The sequence below is a fragment of the Genypterus blacodes genome, unplaced genomic scaffold, assembly GCF_046128005.1.
Source record: "Genypterus blacodes isolate CSIRO-AG114 ecotype Tasmania unplaced genomic scaffold, CSIRO-AGI_Gbla_v1 ptg000094l_1, whole genome shotgun sequence".
Lineage (NCBI taxonomy): Eukaryota > Metazoa > Chordata > Actinopteri > Ophidiiformes > Ophidiidae > Genypterus > Genypterus blacodes.
In genome coordinates, this window is record NW_027466898.1 from 553,819 (window position 1) to 570,946 (window position 17,128).

Here is a 17,128-nt window from a genome sequence, read left to right on the forward strand (position 1 = left end):
CAAATTTTTAGACGCAGCATCCAGGCTGCAATGGCTTCAATTTGTGTTATTTTGGGGCAAATTGGGGAATATTGAATTTTTGGTGAAAATGTTGACCCCGCAGTCAATGTTTTTTTCAGCTGAGGAGATAACTTGAAACGCCCGTATCTTGGGCAAGGAAGGAGTGAGAGAGCTCACATTTCAGACACAGCATCCAGGCTGCAATGGCTTCAATTTGTGTTATTTCCGGATAAATTGGGGAATATTGAATTTTTTGTGAAAATGTTGACCCCGCGGTCAATGTTTTTTTCAGCTGAGGAGAACTTGAAACGCCCATATCTTGGGCAAGGAAGGAGTTAGAGTGCTAAAATTTTTTGACGCAGCATCCAGGCTGCAATGGCTTCAATTTGTGTCATTTTGGGGCAAATTGGGGAATAGTGAATTTTTGGTGAAAATGTTGACCCCGCGGTCAATGTTTTTTTCAGCTGAGGAGAACTTGAAACGCCCATATCTTGGGCAAGGAAGGAGTTAGAGAGCTCACATTTCAGTCACAGCATCCAGATTGCAATGGCTTCAATTTGTGTTATTTAGGGGCAAATTGGGGAATATTGAATTTTTGGTGAAAATGTTGACCCCGCAGTCAATGTTTTTTTCAGCTGAGGAGAACTTGAAATGCCCATATCTTGGATAAGGAAGGAGTGAGAGAGCTCACATTTCAGACACAGCATCCAGGCTGCAATGGCTTCAATTTGTGTTATTTCGGGGCAAATTGGGGAATATTGAATTTTTTGTGAAAATGTTGACCCCGCGGTCAATGTTTTTTTCAGCTGAGGAGAACTTGAAATGCCCATATCTTGGGCAAGGAAGGAGTTAGAGTGTTAAAATTTTAAGACGCAGCATCCAGGCTGCAATGGCTTCAATTTGTGTTATTTAGGGGCAAATTGGGGAATATTGAATTTTTTGTGAAAATGTTGACCCCGCGGTCAATGTTTTTTTCAGCTGAGGAGAACTTGAAACGCCCATATCTTGGGCAAGGAAGGAGTTAGAGTGTTCAAATTTTTAGACGCAGCATCCAGGCTGCAATGGCTTCAATTTGTGTTATTTTGGGGCAAATTGGGGAATATTGATTTTTTGGTGAAAAAGTTGACCCCGCGGTCAATGTTTTTTTCAGCTGAGGAGAACTTGAAATGCCCATATCTTGGATAAGGAAGGAGTGAGAGAGCTCACATTTCAGTCACAGCATCCAGATTGCAATGGCTTCAATTTGTGTTATTTCGGGGCAAATTGGGGAATAGTGAATTTTTGGTGAAAATGTTGACCCCGCGGTCAATGTTTTTTTCAGCTGAGGAGATAACTTGAAACGCCCATATCTTGGGCAAGGAAGGAGTTAGAGTGTTAAAATTTTAAGACGCAGCATCCAGGCTGCAATGGCTTCAATTTGTGTTATTTTGGGGCAAATTGGGGAATAGTGAATTTTTGGTGAAAATGTTGACCCCGCGGTCAATGTTTTTTTCAGCTGAGGAGAACTTGAAATGCCCATATCTTGGATAAGGAAGGAGTGAGAGAGCTCACATTTCAGACACAGCATCCAGGCTGCAATGGCTTCAATTTGTGTTATTTCGGGGCAAATTGGGGAATATTGAATTTTTTGTGAAAATGTTGACCCGCGGTCAATGTTTTTTTCAGCTGAGGAGAACTTGAAATGCCCATATCTTGGATAAGGAAGGAGTGAGAGAGCTCACATTTCAGACACAGCATCCAGGCTGCAATGGCTTCAATTTGTGTTATTTTGGGGCAAATTGGGGAATATTGAATTTTTTGTGAAAATGTTGACCCCGCGGTCAATGTTTTTTTCAGCTGAGGAGAACTTGAAACGCCCATATCTTGGGCAAGGAAGGAGTTAGAGTGTTAAAATTTTTAGACGCAGCATCCAGGCTGCAATGGCTTCAATTTGTGTTATTTAGGGGCAAATTGGGGAATATTGAATTTTTTGTGAAAATGTTGACCCCGCGGTCAATGTTTTTTTCAGCTGAGGAGAACTTGAAACGCCCATATCTTGGGCAAGGAAGGAGTTAGAGAGCTCACATTTCAGTCACAGCATCCAGATTGCAATGGCTTCAATTTGTGTTATTTCGGGGCAAATTGGGGAATAGTGAATTTTTGGTGAAAATGTTGACCCCGCGGTCAATGTTTTTTTCAGCTGAGGAGAACTTGAAATGCCCATATCTTGGATAAGGAAGGAGTGAGAGAGCTCACATTTCAGACACAGCATCCAGGCTGCAATGGCTTCAATTTGTGTTATTTCGGGGCAAATTGGGGAATATTGAATTTTTTGTGAAAATGTTGACCCCGCGGTCAATGTTTTTTTCAGCTGAGGAGAACTTGAAATGCCCATATCTTTGATAAGGAAGGAGTGAGAGAGCTCACATTTCAGACACAGCATCCAGGCTGCAATGGCTTCAATTTGTGTTATTTCGGGGCAAATTGGGGAATATTGAATTTTTGTGAAAATGTTGACCCGCGGTCAATGTTTTTTTCAGCTGAGGAGAACTTGAAATGCCCATATCTTGGATAAGGAAGGAGTGAGAGAGCTCACATTTCAGACACAGCATCCAGGCTGCAATGGCTTCAATTTGTGTTATTTTGGGGCAAATTGGGGAATATTGAATTTTTTGTGAAAATGTTGACCCCGCGGTCAATGTTTTTTTCAGCTGAGGAGAACTTGAAACGCCCATATCTTGGGCAAGGAAGGAGTTAGAGTGTTAAAATTTTTAGACGCAGCATCCAGGCTGCAATGGCTTCAATTTGTGTTATTTAGGGGCAAATTGGGGAATATTGAATTTTTTGTGAAAATGTTGACCCCGCGGTCAATGTTTTTTTCAGCTGAGGAGAACTTGAAACGCCCATATCTTGGGCAAGGAAGGAGTTAGAGAGCTCACATTTCAGTCACAGCATCCAGATTGCAATGGCTTCAATTTGTGTTATTTCGGGGCAAATTGGGGAATAGTGAATTTTTGGTGAAAATGTTGACCCCGCGGTCAATGTTTTTTTCAGCTGAGGAGATAACTTGAAACGCCCATATCTTGGGCAAGGAAGGAGTTAGAGTGTTAAAATTTTAAGACGCAGCATCCAGGCTGCAATGGCTTCAATTTGTGTTATTTTGGGGCAAATTGGGGAATAGTGAATTTTTGGTGAAAATGTTGACCCCGCGGTCAATGTTTTTTTCAGCTGAGGAGAACTTGAAATGCCCATATCTTGGGCAAGGAAGGAGTTAGAGTGTTAAAATTTTAAGACGCAGCATCCAGGCTGCAATGGCTTCAATTTGTGTTATTTCGGGGCAAATTGGGGAATATTGAATTTTTTGTGAAAATGTTGACCCCGCGGTCAATGTTTTTTTCAGCTGGGGAGAACTTGAAATGCCCATATCTTGGATAAGGAAGGAGTGAGAGAGCTCACATTTCAGACACAGCATCCAGGCTGCAATGGCTTCAATTTGTGTTATTTTGGGGCAAATTGGGGAATATTGAATTTTTTGTGAAAATGTTGACCCCGCGGTCAATGTTTTTTTCAGCTGAGGAGAACTTGAAACGCCCATATCTTGGGCAAGGAAGGAGTTAGAGTGTTAAAATTTTTAGACGCAGCATCCAGGCTGCAATGGCTTCAATTTGTGTTATTTAGGGGCAAATTGGGGAATATTGAATTTTTTGTGAAAATGTTGACCCCGCGGTCAATGTTTTTTTCAGCTGAGGAGAACTTGAAACGCCCATATCTTGGGCAAGGAAGGAGTTAGAGAGCTCACATTTCAGTCACAGCATCCAGATTGCAATGGCTTTAATTTGTGTTATTTCGGGGCAAATTGGGGAATATTGAATTTTTGGTGAAAATGTTGACCCCGCGGTCAATGTTTTTTTCAGCTGAGGAGAACTTGAAACGCCCATATCTTGGACAAGGAAGGAGTGAGAGAGCTTAAATTTCAGACACAGCATCCAGGCAGAAATGGCATCAATTTGTGTTATTTTGGGGCAAATTGGGGAATATTGAATTTTTGGTGAAAAAGTTGACCTCGCGGTCAATGTTTTTTTCACCTGAGGAGATAACTTGAAACGCCCGTATCTTGGGCAAGGAAGGAGTGAGAGAGCTCACATTTCAGACACAGCATCCAGGCTGCAATGGCTTCAATTTGTGTTATTTTGGGGCAAATTGGGGAATATTGAATTTTCTGTGAAAATGTTGACCCCGCGGTCAATGTTTTTTTCAGCTGAGGAGAACTTGAAACGCCCATATCTTGGATAAGGAAGGAGTGAGAGAGCTCACGTTTCAGACACAGCATCCAGGCTGCAATGGCTTCAATTTGTGTTATTTTGGGGCAAATTGGGGAATATAGAATTTTTGGTGAAAATGTTGACCCTGCGGTCAATGTTTTTTTCAGCTGAGGAGATAACTTGAAACGCCCGTATCTTGGGCAAGGAAGGAGTGAGAGAGCTCACATTACAGACACAGCATCCATGGTGCAATGGCTTCAATTTGTGTTATTTTGGGGCAAATTGGGGAATATTGAATTTTTGGTGAAAATGTTGACCCTGCGGTCAATGTTTTTTTCAGCTGAGGAGAACTTGAAACGCCCATATCTTGGGCAAGGAAGGAGTTAGAGTGTTAAAATTTTAAGACGCAGCATCCAGGCTGCAATGGCTTCAATTTGTGTTATTTAGGGGCAAATTGGGGAATATTGAATTTTTGGTGAAAATGTTGACCCTGCGGTCAATGTTTTTTTCAGCTGAGGAGAACTTGAAATGCCCATATCTTGGATAAGGAAGGAGTGAGAGAGCTCACATTTCAGACACAGCATCCAGGCTGCATTGGCTTCAATTTGTGTTATTTTGGGGCAAATTGGGGAATATTGAATTTTTGGTGAAAAAGTTGACCCCGCGGTGAATGTTTTTTTCAGCTGAGGAGAACTTGAAATGCCCATATCTTGGGCAAGGAAGGAGTTAGAGTGTTAAAATTTTTAGACCCAGCATCCAAGCTGCAATGGCTTCAATTTGTGTTATTTCGGGGCAAATTGGGGAATATTGAATTTTTTTTGAAAATGTTGACCCCGCGGTCAATGTTTTTTTCAGCTGAGGAGAACTTGAAACGCCCATATCTTGGATAAGGATGGAGTGAGAGAGCTCACATTTCAGACACAGCATCCAGGCTGCATTGGCTTCAATTTGTGTTATTTTGGGGCAAATTGGGGAATATTGAATTTTTGGTGAAAAAGTTGACCCCGCGGTCAATGTTTTTTTCAGCTGAGGAGAACTTGAAAGGCCCATATCTTGGGCAAGGAAGGAGTTAGAGTGTTCAAATTTTTAGACGCAGCATCCAGGCTGCAATGGCTTCAATTTGTGTTATTTTGGGGCAAATTGGGGAATATTGAATTTTTGGTGAAAATGTTGACCCCGCAGTCAATGTTTTTTTCAGCTGAGGAGATAACTTGAAACGCCCGTATCTTGGGCAAGGAAGGAGTGAGAGAGCTCACATTTCAAACACAGCATCCATGCTGCAATGGCTTCAATTTGTGTTATTTTGGGGCAAATTGGGGAATATTGAATTTTTGGTGAAAATGTTGACCCCGCAGTCAATGTTTTTTTCAGCTGAGGAGATAACTTGAAACGCCCGTATCTTGGGCAAGGAAGGAGTGAGAGAGCTCACATTTCAGACACAGCATCCAGGCTGCAATGGCTTCAATTTGTGTTATTTCCGGATAAATTGGGGAATATTGAATTTTTTGTGAAAATGTTGACCCCGCGGTCAATGTTTTTTTCAGCTGAGGAGAACTTGAAACGCCCATATCTTGGGCAAGGAAGGAGTTAGAGTGCTAAAATTTTTTGACGCAGCATCCAGGCTGCAATGGCTTCAATTTGTGTTATTTTGGGGCAAATTGGGGAATATTGAATTTTTGGTGAAAATGTTGACCCCGCGGTCAATGTTTTTTTCAGCTGAGGAGAACTTGAAACGCCCATATCTTGGGCAAGGAAGGAGTTAGAGTGTTAAAATTTTAAGACGCAGCATCCAGGCTGCAATGGCTTCAATTTGTGTTATTTAGGGGCAAATTGGGGAATATTGAATTTTTGGTGAAAATGTTGACCCTGCGGTCAATGTTTTTTTCAGCTGAGGAGAACTTGAAATGCCCATATCTTGGATAAGGAAGGAGTGAGAGAGCTCACATTTCAGACACAGCATCCAGGCTGCATTGGCTTCAATTTGTGTTATTTTGGGGCAAATTGGGGAATATTGAATTTTTGGTGAAAAAGTTGACCCCGCGGTGAATGTTTTTTTCAGCTGAGGAGAACTTGAAATGCCCATATCTTGGGCAAGGAAGGAGTTAGAGTGTTAAAATTTTTAGACGCAGCATCCAAGCTGCAATGGCTTCAATTTGTGTTATTTCGGGGCAAATTGGGGAATATTGAATTTTTTTTGAAAATGTTGACCCCGCGGTCAATGTTTTTTTCAGCTGAGGAGAACTTGAAACGCCCATATCTTGGATAAGGATGGAGTGAGAGAGCTCACATTTCAGACACAGCATCCAGGCTGCATTGGCTTCAATTTGTGTTATTTTGGGGCAAATTGGGGAATATTGAATTTTTGGTGAAAAAGTTGACCCCGCGGTCAATGTTTTTTTCAGCTGAGGAGAACTTGAAAGGCCCATATCTTGGGCAAGGAAGGAGTTAGAGTGTTCAAATTTTTAGACGCAGCATCCAGGCTGCAATGGCTTCAATTTGTGTTATTTTGGGGCAAATTGGGGAATATTGAATTTTTGGTGAAAATGTTGACCCCGCAGTCAATGTTTTTTTCAGCTGAGGAGATAACTTGAAACGCCCGTATCTTGGGCAAGGAAGGAGTGAGAGAGCTCACATTTCAAACACAGCATCCATGCTGCAATGGCTTCAATTTGTGTTATTTTGGGGCAAATTGGGGAATATTGAATTTTTGGTGAAAATGTTGACCCCGCAGTCAATGTTTTTTTCAGCTGAGGAGATAACTTGAAACGCCCGTATCTTGGGCAAGGAAGGAGTGAGAGAGCTCACATTTCAGACACAGCATCCAGGCTGCAATGGCTTCAATTTGTGTTATTTCCGGATAAATTGGGGAATATTGAATTTTTTGTGAAAATGTTGACCCCGCGGTCAATGTTTTTTTCAGCTGAGGAGAACTTGAAACGCCCATATCTTGGGCAAGGAAGGAGTTAGAGTGCTAAAATTTTTTGACGCAGCATCCAGGCTGCAATGGCTTCAATTTGTGTCATTTTGGGGCAAATTGGGGAATAGTGAATTTTTGGTGAAAATGTTGACCCCGCGGTCAATGTTTTTTTCAGCTGAGGAGAACTTGAAACGCCCATATCTTGGGCAAGGAAGGAGTTAGAGAGCTCACATTTCAGTCACAGCATCCAGATTGCAATGGCTTCAATTTGTGTTATTTTGGGGCAAATTGGGGAATATTGAATTTTTGGTGAAAATGTTGACCCCGCAGTCAATGTTTTTTTCAGCTGAGGAGAACTTGAAACGCCCATATCTTGGGCAAGGAAGGAGTTAGAGTGTTAAAATTTTAAGACGCAGCATCCAGGCTGCAATGGCTTCAATTTGTGTTATTTTGGGGCAAATTGGGGAATATAGAATTTTTGGTGAAAATGTTGACCCCGCGGTCAACGTTTTTTTTCAACTGGAGAAAACTTGAAACGCCCATATCTTGGATAAGGAAGGAGTGAGAGAGCTCACATTTCAGACACAGCATCCAGGCTGCAATGGGATGAATTTGTGTTATTTTGGGGCAAATTGGGGAATATTGAATTTCTGGTGAAAAAGTTGACCTCGCGGTCAATTTTTTTTTCAGCTGAGGAGATAACTTGAAACGCCCGTATCTTGGGCAAGGAAGGAGTGAGAGAGCTCACATTTCAGACACAGCATCCATGGTGCAATGGCTTCAATTTGTGTTATTTTGGGGCAAATTGGGGAATATTGAATTTTTTGTGAAAATGTTGACCCCGCGGTCAATGTTTTTTTCAGCTGAGGAGAACTTCAAACGCCCATATCTTGGGCAAGGAAGGAGATAGAGTGTTAAAATTTTTAGACACAGCATCCAGGCTGCAATGGCTTCAATTTGTGTTATTTTGGGGCAAATTGGGGAATATTGATTTTTTGGTGAAAAAGTTGACCCCGCGGTCAATGTTTTTTTCAGCTGAGGAGAACTTGAAATGCCCATATCTTGGATAAGGAAGGAGTGAGAGAGCTCACATTTCAGACACAGCATCCAGGCTGCAATGGCTTCAAATTGTGTTATTTCGGGGCAAATTGGGGAATATTGAATTTTTTGTGAAAATGTTGACCCCGCGGTCAATGTTTTTTTCAGCTGAGGAGAACTTGAAACGCCCATATCTTGGGCAAGGAAGGAGTTAGAGAGCTCACATTTAAGACACAGCATCCAGGCTGCAATGGCTTCAATTTGTGTTATTTTGGGGCAAATTGGGGAATATTGAATTTTTTGTGAAAATGTTGACCCCGCGGTCAATGTTTTTTTCAGCTGAGGAGAACTTGAAACGCCCATATCTTGGGCAAGGAAGGAGTTAGAGTGTTAAAATTTTTAGATGCAGCATCCAGGCTGCAATGGCTTCAATTTGTGTTATTTAGGGGCAAATTGGGGAATATTGAATTTTTTGTGAAAATGTTGACCCCGCGGTCAATGTTTTTTTCAGCTGAGGAGAACTTGAAACGCCCATATCTTGGGCAAGGAAGGAGTTAGAGTGTTCAAATTTTTAGACGCAGCATCCAGGCTGCAATGGCTTCAATTTGTGTTATTTTGGGGCAAATTGGGGAATATTGATTTTTTGGTGAAAAAGTTGACCCCGCGGTCAATGTTTTTTTCAGCTGAGGAGAACTTGAAATGCCCATATCTTGGATAAGGAAGGAGTGAGAGAGCTCACATTTCAGACACAGCATCCAGGCTGCAATGGCTTCAATTTGTGTTATTTCGGGGCAAATTGGGGAATATTGAATTTTTTGTGAAAATGTTGACCCCGCGGTCAATGTTTTTTTCAGCTGAGGAGAACTTGAAATGCCCATATCTTGGATAAGGAAGGAGTGAGAGAGCTCATATTTCAGACACAGCATCCAGGCTGCAATGGCTTCAATTTGTGTTATTTTGGGGCAAATTGGGGAATATTGAATTTTTTGTGAAAATGTTGACCCCGCGGTCAATGTTTTTTTCAGCTGAGGAGAACTTGAAACGCCCATATCTTGGGCAAGGAAGGAGTTAGAGTGTTAAAATTTTTAGACGCAGCATCCAGGCTGCAATGGCTTCAATTTGTGTTATTTAGGGGCAAATTGGGGAATATTGAATTTTTTGTGAAAATGTTGACCCCGCGGTCAATGTTTTTTTCAGCTGAGGAGAACTTGAAACGCCCATATCTTGGGCAAGGAAGGAGTTAGAGAGCTCACATTTCAGTCACAGCATCCAGATTGCAATGGCTTCAATTTGTGTTATTTCGGGGCAAATTGGGGAATAGTGAATTTTTGGTGAAAATGTTGACCCCGCGGTCAATGTTTTTTTCAGCTGAGGAGATAACTTGAAACGCCCATATCTTGGGCAAGGAAGGAGTTAGAGTGTTAAAATTTTAAGACGCAGCATCCAGGCTGCAATGGCTTCAATTTGTGTTATTTTGGGGCAAATTGGGGAATAGTGAATTTTTGGTGAAAATGTTGACCCCGCGGTCAATGTTTTTTTCAGCTGAGGAGAACTTGAAATGCCCATATCTTGGATAAGGAAGGAGTGAGAGAGCTCACATTTCAGACACAGCATCCAGGCTGCAATGGCTTCAATTTGTGTTATTTCGGGGCAAATTGGGGAATATTGAATTTTTTGTGAAAATGTTGACCCCGCGGTCAATGTTTTTTTCAGCTGAGGAGAACTTGAAATGCCCATATCTTGGGCAAGGAAGGAGTTAGAGTGTTAAAATTTTAAGACGCAGCATCCAGGCTGCAATGGCTTCAATTTGTGTTATTTTGGGGCAAATTGGGGAATATTGAATTTTTTGTGAAAATGTTGACCCCGCGGTCAATGTTTTTTTCAGCTGAGGAGAACTTGAAACGCCCATATCTTGGGCAAGGAAGGAGTTAGAGTGTTAAAATTTTTAGACGCAGCATCCAGGCTGCAATGGCTTCAATTTGTGTTATTTCGGGGCAAATTGGGGAATATTGAATTTTTTGTGAAAATGTTGACCCCGCGGTCAATGTTTTTTTCAGCTGAGGAGAACTTGAAATGCCCATATCTTGGATAAGGAAGGAGTGAGAGAGCTCACATTTCAGACACAGCATCCAGGCTGCAATGGCTTCAATTTGTGTTATTTCGGGGCAAATTGGGGAATATTGAATTTTTTGTGAAAATGTTGACCCCGCGGTCAATGTTTTTTTCAGCTGAGGAGAACTTGAAACGCCCATATCTTGGGCAAGGAAGGAGTTAGAGTGTTAAAATTTTTAGACGCAGCATCCAGGCTGCAATGGCTTCAATTTGTGTTATTTTGGGGCAAATTGGGGAATATTGATTTTTTGGTGAAAAAGTTGACCCCGCGGTCAATGTTTTTTTCAGCTGAGGAGAACTTGAAATGCCCATATCTTGGATAAGGAAGGAGTGAGAGAGCTCACATTTCAGACACAGCATCCAGGCTGCAATGGCTTCAATTTGTGTTATTTCGGGGCAAATTGGGGAATATTGAATTTTTTGTGAAAATGTTGACCCCGCGGTCAATGTTTTTTTCAGCTGAGGAGAACTTGAAATGCCCATATCTTGGATAAGGAAGGAGTGAGAGAGCTCACATTTCAGACACAGCATCCAGGCTGCAATGGCTTCAATTTGTGTTATTTTGGGGCAAATTGGGGAATATTGAATTTTTTGTGAAAATGTTGACCCCGCGGTCAATGTTTTTTTCAGCTGAGGAGAACTTGAAACGCCCATATCTTGGGCAAGGAAGGAGTTAGAGTGTTAAAATTTTTAGACGCAGCATCCAGGCTGCAATGGCTTCAATTTGTGTTATTTAGGGGCAAATTGGGGAATATTGATTTTTTGGTGAAAAAGTTGACCCCGCGGTCAATGTTTTTTTCAGCTGAGGAGAACTTGAAACGCCCATATCTTGGGCAAGGAAGGAGTTAGAGAGCTCACATTTCAGTCACAGCATCCAGATTGCAATGGCTTCAATTTGTGTTATTTCGGGGCAAATTGGGGAATAGTGAATTTTTGGTGAAAATGTTGACCCCGCGGTCAATGTTTTTTTCAGCTGAGGAGATAACTTGAAACGCCCATATCTTGGGCAAGGAAGGAGTTAGAGTGTTAAAATTTTAAGACGCAGCATCCAGGCTGCAATGGCTTCAATTTGTGTTATTTTGGGGCAAATTGGGGAATATTGAATTTTTTGTGAAAATGTTGACCCCGCGGTCAATGTTTTTTTCAGCTGAGGAGAACTTGAAACGCCCATATCTTGGGCAAGGAAGGAGTTAGAGTGTTAAAATTTTTAGACGCAGCATCCAGGCTGCAATGGCTTCAATTTGTGTTATTTCGGGGCAAATTGGGGAATATTGAATTTTTTGTGAAAATGTTGACCCCGCGGTCAATGTTTTTTTCAGCTGAGGAGAACTTGAAATGCCCATATCTTGGATAAGGAAGGAGTGAGAGAGCTCACATTTCAGACACAGCATCCAGGCTGCAATGGCTTCAATTTGTGTTATTTCGGGGCAAATTGGGGAATATTGAATTTTTTGTGAAAATGTTGACCCCGCGGTCAATGTTTTTTTCAGCTGAGGAGAACTTGAAACGCCCATATCTTGGGCAAGGAAGGAGTTAGAGTGTTAAAATTTTTAGACGCAGCATCCAGGCTGCAATGGCTTCAATTTGTGTTATTTTGGGGCAAATTGGGGAATATTGATTTTTTGGTGAAAAAGTTGACCCCGCGGTCAATGTTTTTTTCAGCTGAGGAGAACTTGAAATGCCCATATCTTGGATAAGGAAGGAGTGAGAGAGCTCACATTTCAGACACAGCATCCAGGCTGCAATGGCTTCAATTTGTGTTATTTCGGGGCAAATTGGGGAATATTGAATTTTTTGTGAAAATGTTGACCCCGCGGTCAATGTTTTTTTCAGCTGAGGAGAACTTGAAATGCCCATATCTTGGATAAGGAAGGAGTGAGAGAGCTCACATTTCAGACACAGCATCCAGGCTGCAATGGCTTCAATTTGTGTTATTTTGGGGCAAATTGGGGAATATTGAATTTTTTGTGAAAATGTTGACCCCGCGGTCAATGTTTTTTTCAGCTGAGGAGAACTTGAAACGCCCATATCTTGGGCAAGGAAGGAGTTAGAGTGTTAAAATTTTTAGACGCAGCATCCAGGCTGCAATGGCTTCAATTTGTGTTATTTAGGGGCAAATTGGGGAATATTGAATTTTTTGTGAAAATGTTGACCCCGCGGTCAATGTTTTTTTCAGCTGAGGAGAACTTGAAACGCCCATATCTTGGGCAAGGAAGGAGTTAGAGAGCTCACATTTCAGTCACAGCATCCAGATTGCAATGGCTTCAATTTGTGTTATTTCGGGGCAAATTGGGGAATAGTGAATTTTTGGTGAAAATGTTGACCCCGCGGTCAATGTTTTTTTCAGCTGAGGAGATAACTTGAAACGCCCATATCTTGGGCAAGGAAGGAGTTAGAGTGTTAAAATTTTAAGACGCAGCATCCAGGCTGCAATGGCTTCAATTTGTGTTATTTTGGGGCAAATTGGGGAATAGTGAATTTTTGGTGAAAATGTTGACCCCGCGGTCAATGTTTTTTTCAGCTGAGGAGAACTTGAAATGCCCATATCTTGGATAAGGAAGGAGTGAGAGAGCTCACATTTCAGACACAGCATCCAGGCTGCAATGGCTTCAATTTGTGTTATTTCGGGGCAAATTGGGGAATATTGAATTTTTTGTGAAAATGTTGACCCCGCGGTCAATGTTTTTTTCAGCTGAGGAGAACTTGAAATGCCCATATCTTGGATAAGGAAGGAGTGAGAGAGCTCACATTTCAGACACAGCATCCAGGCTGCAATGGCTTCAATTTGTGTTATTTCGGGGCAAATTGGGGAATATTGAATTTTTTGTGAAAATGTTGACCCCGCGGTCAATGTTTTTTTCAGCTGAGGAGAACTTGAAACGCCCATATCTTGGGCAAGGAAAGAGTTAGAGTGTTAAAATTTTAAGACGCAGCATCCAGGCTGCAATGGCTTCAATTTGTGTTATTTTGGGGCAAATTGGGGAATAGTGAATTTTTGGTGAAAATGTTGACCCCGCGGTCAATGTTTTTTTCAGCTGAGGAGAACTTGAAATGCCCATATCTTGGGCAAGGAAGGAGTTAGAGTGTTAAAATTTTAAGAAGCAGCATCCAGGCTGCAATGGCTTCAATTTGTGTTATTTCGGGGCAAATTGGGGAATATTGAATTTTTTGTGAAAATGTTGACCCCGCGGTCAATGTTTTTTTCAGCTGGGGAGAACTTGAAATGCCCATATCTTGGATAAGGAAGGAGTGAGAGAGCTCACATTTCAGACACAGCATCCAGGCTGCAATGGCTTCAATTTGTGTTATTTTGGGGCAAATTGGGGAATATTGAATTTTTTGTGAAAATGTTGACCCCGCGGTCAATGTTTTTTTCAGCTGAGGAGAACTTGAAACGCCCATATCTTGGGCAAGGAAGGAGTTAGAGTGTTAAAATTTTTAGACGCAGCATCCAGGCTGCAATGGCTTCAATTTGTGTTATTTAGGGGCAAATTGGGGAATATTGAATTTTTTGTGAAAATGTTGACCCCGCGGTCAATGTTTTTTTCAGCTGAGGAGAACTTGAAACGCCCATATCTTGGGCAAGGAAGGAGTTAGAGAGCTCACATTTCAGTCACAGCATCCAGATTGCAATGGCTTCAATTTGTGTTATTTCGGGGCAAATTGGGGAATATTGAATTTTTGGTGAAAATGTTGACCCCGCGGTCAATGTTTTTTTCAGCTGAGGAGAACTTGAAACGCCCATATCTTGGACAAGGAAGGAGTGAGAGAGCTTAAATTTCAGACACAGCATCCAGGCAGAAATGGCATCAATTTGTGTTATTTTGGGGCAAATTGGGGAATATTGAATTTTTGGTGAAAAAGTTGACCTCGCGGTCAATGTTTTTTTCACCTGAGGAGATAACTTGAAACGCCCGTATCTTGGGCAAGGAAGGAGTGAGAGAGCTCACATTTCAGACACAGCATCCATGCTGCAATGGCTTCAATATGTGTTATTTTGGGGCAAATTGGGGAATATTGAATTTTTTGTGAAAATGATAACCCCGCGGTCAATGTTTTTTTCAGCTGAGGAGAACTTGAAACGCCCATATCTTGGATAAGGAAGGAGTGAGAGAGCTCACGTTTCAGACACAGCATCCAGGCTGCAATGGCTTCAATTTGTGTTATTTTGGGGCAAATTGGGGAATATTGAATTTTCTGTGAAAATGTTGACCCCGCGGTCAATGTTTTTTTCAGCTGAGGAGAACTTGAAACGCCCATATCTTGGGCAAGGAAGGAGTTAGAGTGTTAAAATTTTAAGACGCAGCATCCAGGCTGCAATGGCTTCAATTTGTGTTATTTTGGGGCAAATTGGGGAATATTGAATTTTTTGTGAAAATGTTGACCCCGCGGTCAATGTTTTTTTCAGCTGAGGAGAACTTGAAACGCCCATATCTTGGGCAAGGAAGGAGTTAGAGTGTTAAAATTTTTAGACGCAGCATCCAGGCTGCAATGGCTTCAATTTGTGTCATTTTGGGGCAAATTGGGGAATATTGAATTTTTGGTGAAAATGTTGACCCTGCGGTCAATGTTTTTTTCAGCTGAGGAGAACTTGAAATGCCCATATCTTGGATAAGGAAAGAGTGAGAGAGCTCACATTTCAGACACAGCATCCAGGCTGCATTGGCTTCAATTTGTGTTATTTTGGGGCAAATTGGGGAATATTGAATTTTTGGTGGAAAAGTTGACCCCGCGGTGAATGTTTTTTTCAGCTGAGGAGAACTTGAAATGCCCATATCTTGGATAAGGAAGGAGTGAGAGAGCTCACATTTCAGACACAGCATCCAGGCTGCAATGGCTTCAATTTGTGTTATTTTGGGGCAAATTGGGGAATATTGAATTTTTTGTGAAAATGTTGACCCCGCGGTCAATGTTTTTTTCAGCTGAGGAGAACTTGAAACGCCCATATCTTGGGCAAGGAAGGAGTTAGAGTGTTAAAATTTTTAGACGCAGCATCCAGGCTGCAAAAGCTTCAATTTGTGTTATTTAGGGGCAAATTGGGGAATATTGAATTTTTTGTGAAAATGTTGACCCCGCGGTCAATGTTTTTTTCAGCTGAGGAGAACTTGAAACGCCCATATCTTGGATAAGGATGGAGTGAGAGAGCTCACATTTCAGACACAGCATCCAGGCTGCATTGGCTTCAATTTGTGTTATTTTGGGGCAAATTGGGGAATATTGAATTTTTGGTGAAAAAGTTGACCTCGCGGTCAATGTTTTTTTCAGCTGAGGAGATAACTTGAAACGCCCGTATCTTGGGCAAGGAAGGAGTGAGAGAGCTCACATTTCAGACACAGCATCCAGGCTGCATTGGCTTCAATTTGTGTTATTTTGGGGCAAATTGGGGAATATTGAATTTTTGGTGAAAAAGTTGACCTCGCGGTCAATGTTTTTTTCAGCTGAGGAGAACTTGAAACGCCCATATCTTGGGCAAGGAAGGAGTTAGAGTGTTAAAATTTTAAGACGCAGCATCCAGGCTGCAATGGCTTCAATTTGTGTTATTTCGGGGCAAATTGGGGAATATTGAATTTTTTGTGAAAATGTTGACCCCGCGGTCAATGTTTTTTTCAGCTGAGGAGAACTTGAAACGCCCATATCTTGGGCAAGGAAGGAGTTAGAGTGTTAAAATTTTTAGACGCAGCATCCAGGCTGCAATGGCTTCAATTTGTGTCATTTTGGGGCAAATTGGGGAATAGTGAATTTTTGGTGAAAATGTTGACCCCGCGGTCAATGTTTTTTTCAGCTGAGGAGAACTTGAAATGCCCATATCTTGGATAAGGAAGGAGTGAGAGAGCTCACATTTCAGACACAGCATCCAGGCTGCAATGGCTTCAATTTGTGTTATTTCGGGGCAAATTGGGGAATATTGAATTTTTTGTGAAAATGTTGACCCCGCGGTCAATGTTTTTTTCAGCTGAGGAGAACTTGAAATGCCCATATCTTGGATAAGGAAGGAGTGAGAGAGCTCACATTTCAGACACAGCATCCAGGCTGCGATGGCTTCAATTTGTGTTATTTTGGGGCAAATTGGGGAATAGTGAATTTTTTGTGAAAATGTTGACCCCGCGGTCAATGTTTTTTTCAGCTGAGGAGAACTTGAAACGCCCATATCTTGGGCAAGGAAGGAGTTAGAGTGTTAAAATTTTAAGACGCAGCATCCAGGCTGCAATGGCTTCAATTTGTGTTATTTCGGGGCAAATTGGGGAATATTGAATTTTTTGTGAAAATGTTGACCCCGCGGTCAATGTTTTTTTTCAACTGGAGAAAACTTGAAACGCCCATATCTTGGATAAGGAAGGAGTGAGAGAGCTCACATTTCAGACACAGCATCCAGGCTGCAATGGGATGAATTTGTGTTATTTTGGGGCAAATTGGGGAATATTGAATTTTTTGTGAAAATGTTGACCCCGCGGTCAATGTTTTTTTCACCTGAGGAGATAACTTGAAATGCCCATATCTTGGATAAGGATGGAGTGAGAGAGCTCACATTTCAGACGCAGCATCCAGGCTGCAATGGCTTCAATTTGTGTTATTTCGGGGCAAATTGGGGAATATTGAATTTTTTGTGAAAATGTTGACCCCGCGGTCAATGTTTTTTTCAGCTGAGGAGAACTTGAAATGCCCATATCTTGGGCAAGGAAGGAGTTAGAGTGTTAAAATTTTAAGACGCAGCATCCAGGCTGCAATGGCTTCAATTTGTGTTATTTTGGGGCAAATTGGGGAATATTGAATTTTTTGTGAAAATGTTGACCCCGCGGTCAATGTTTTTTTCAGCTGAGGA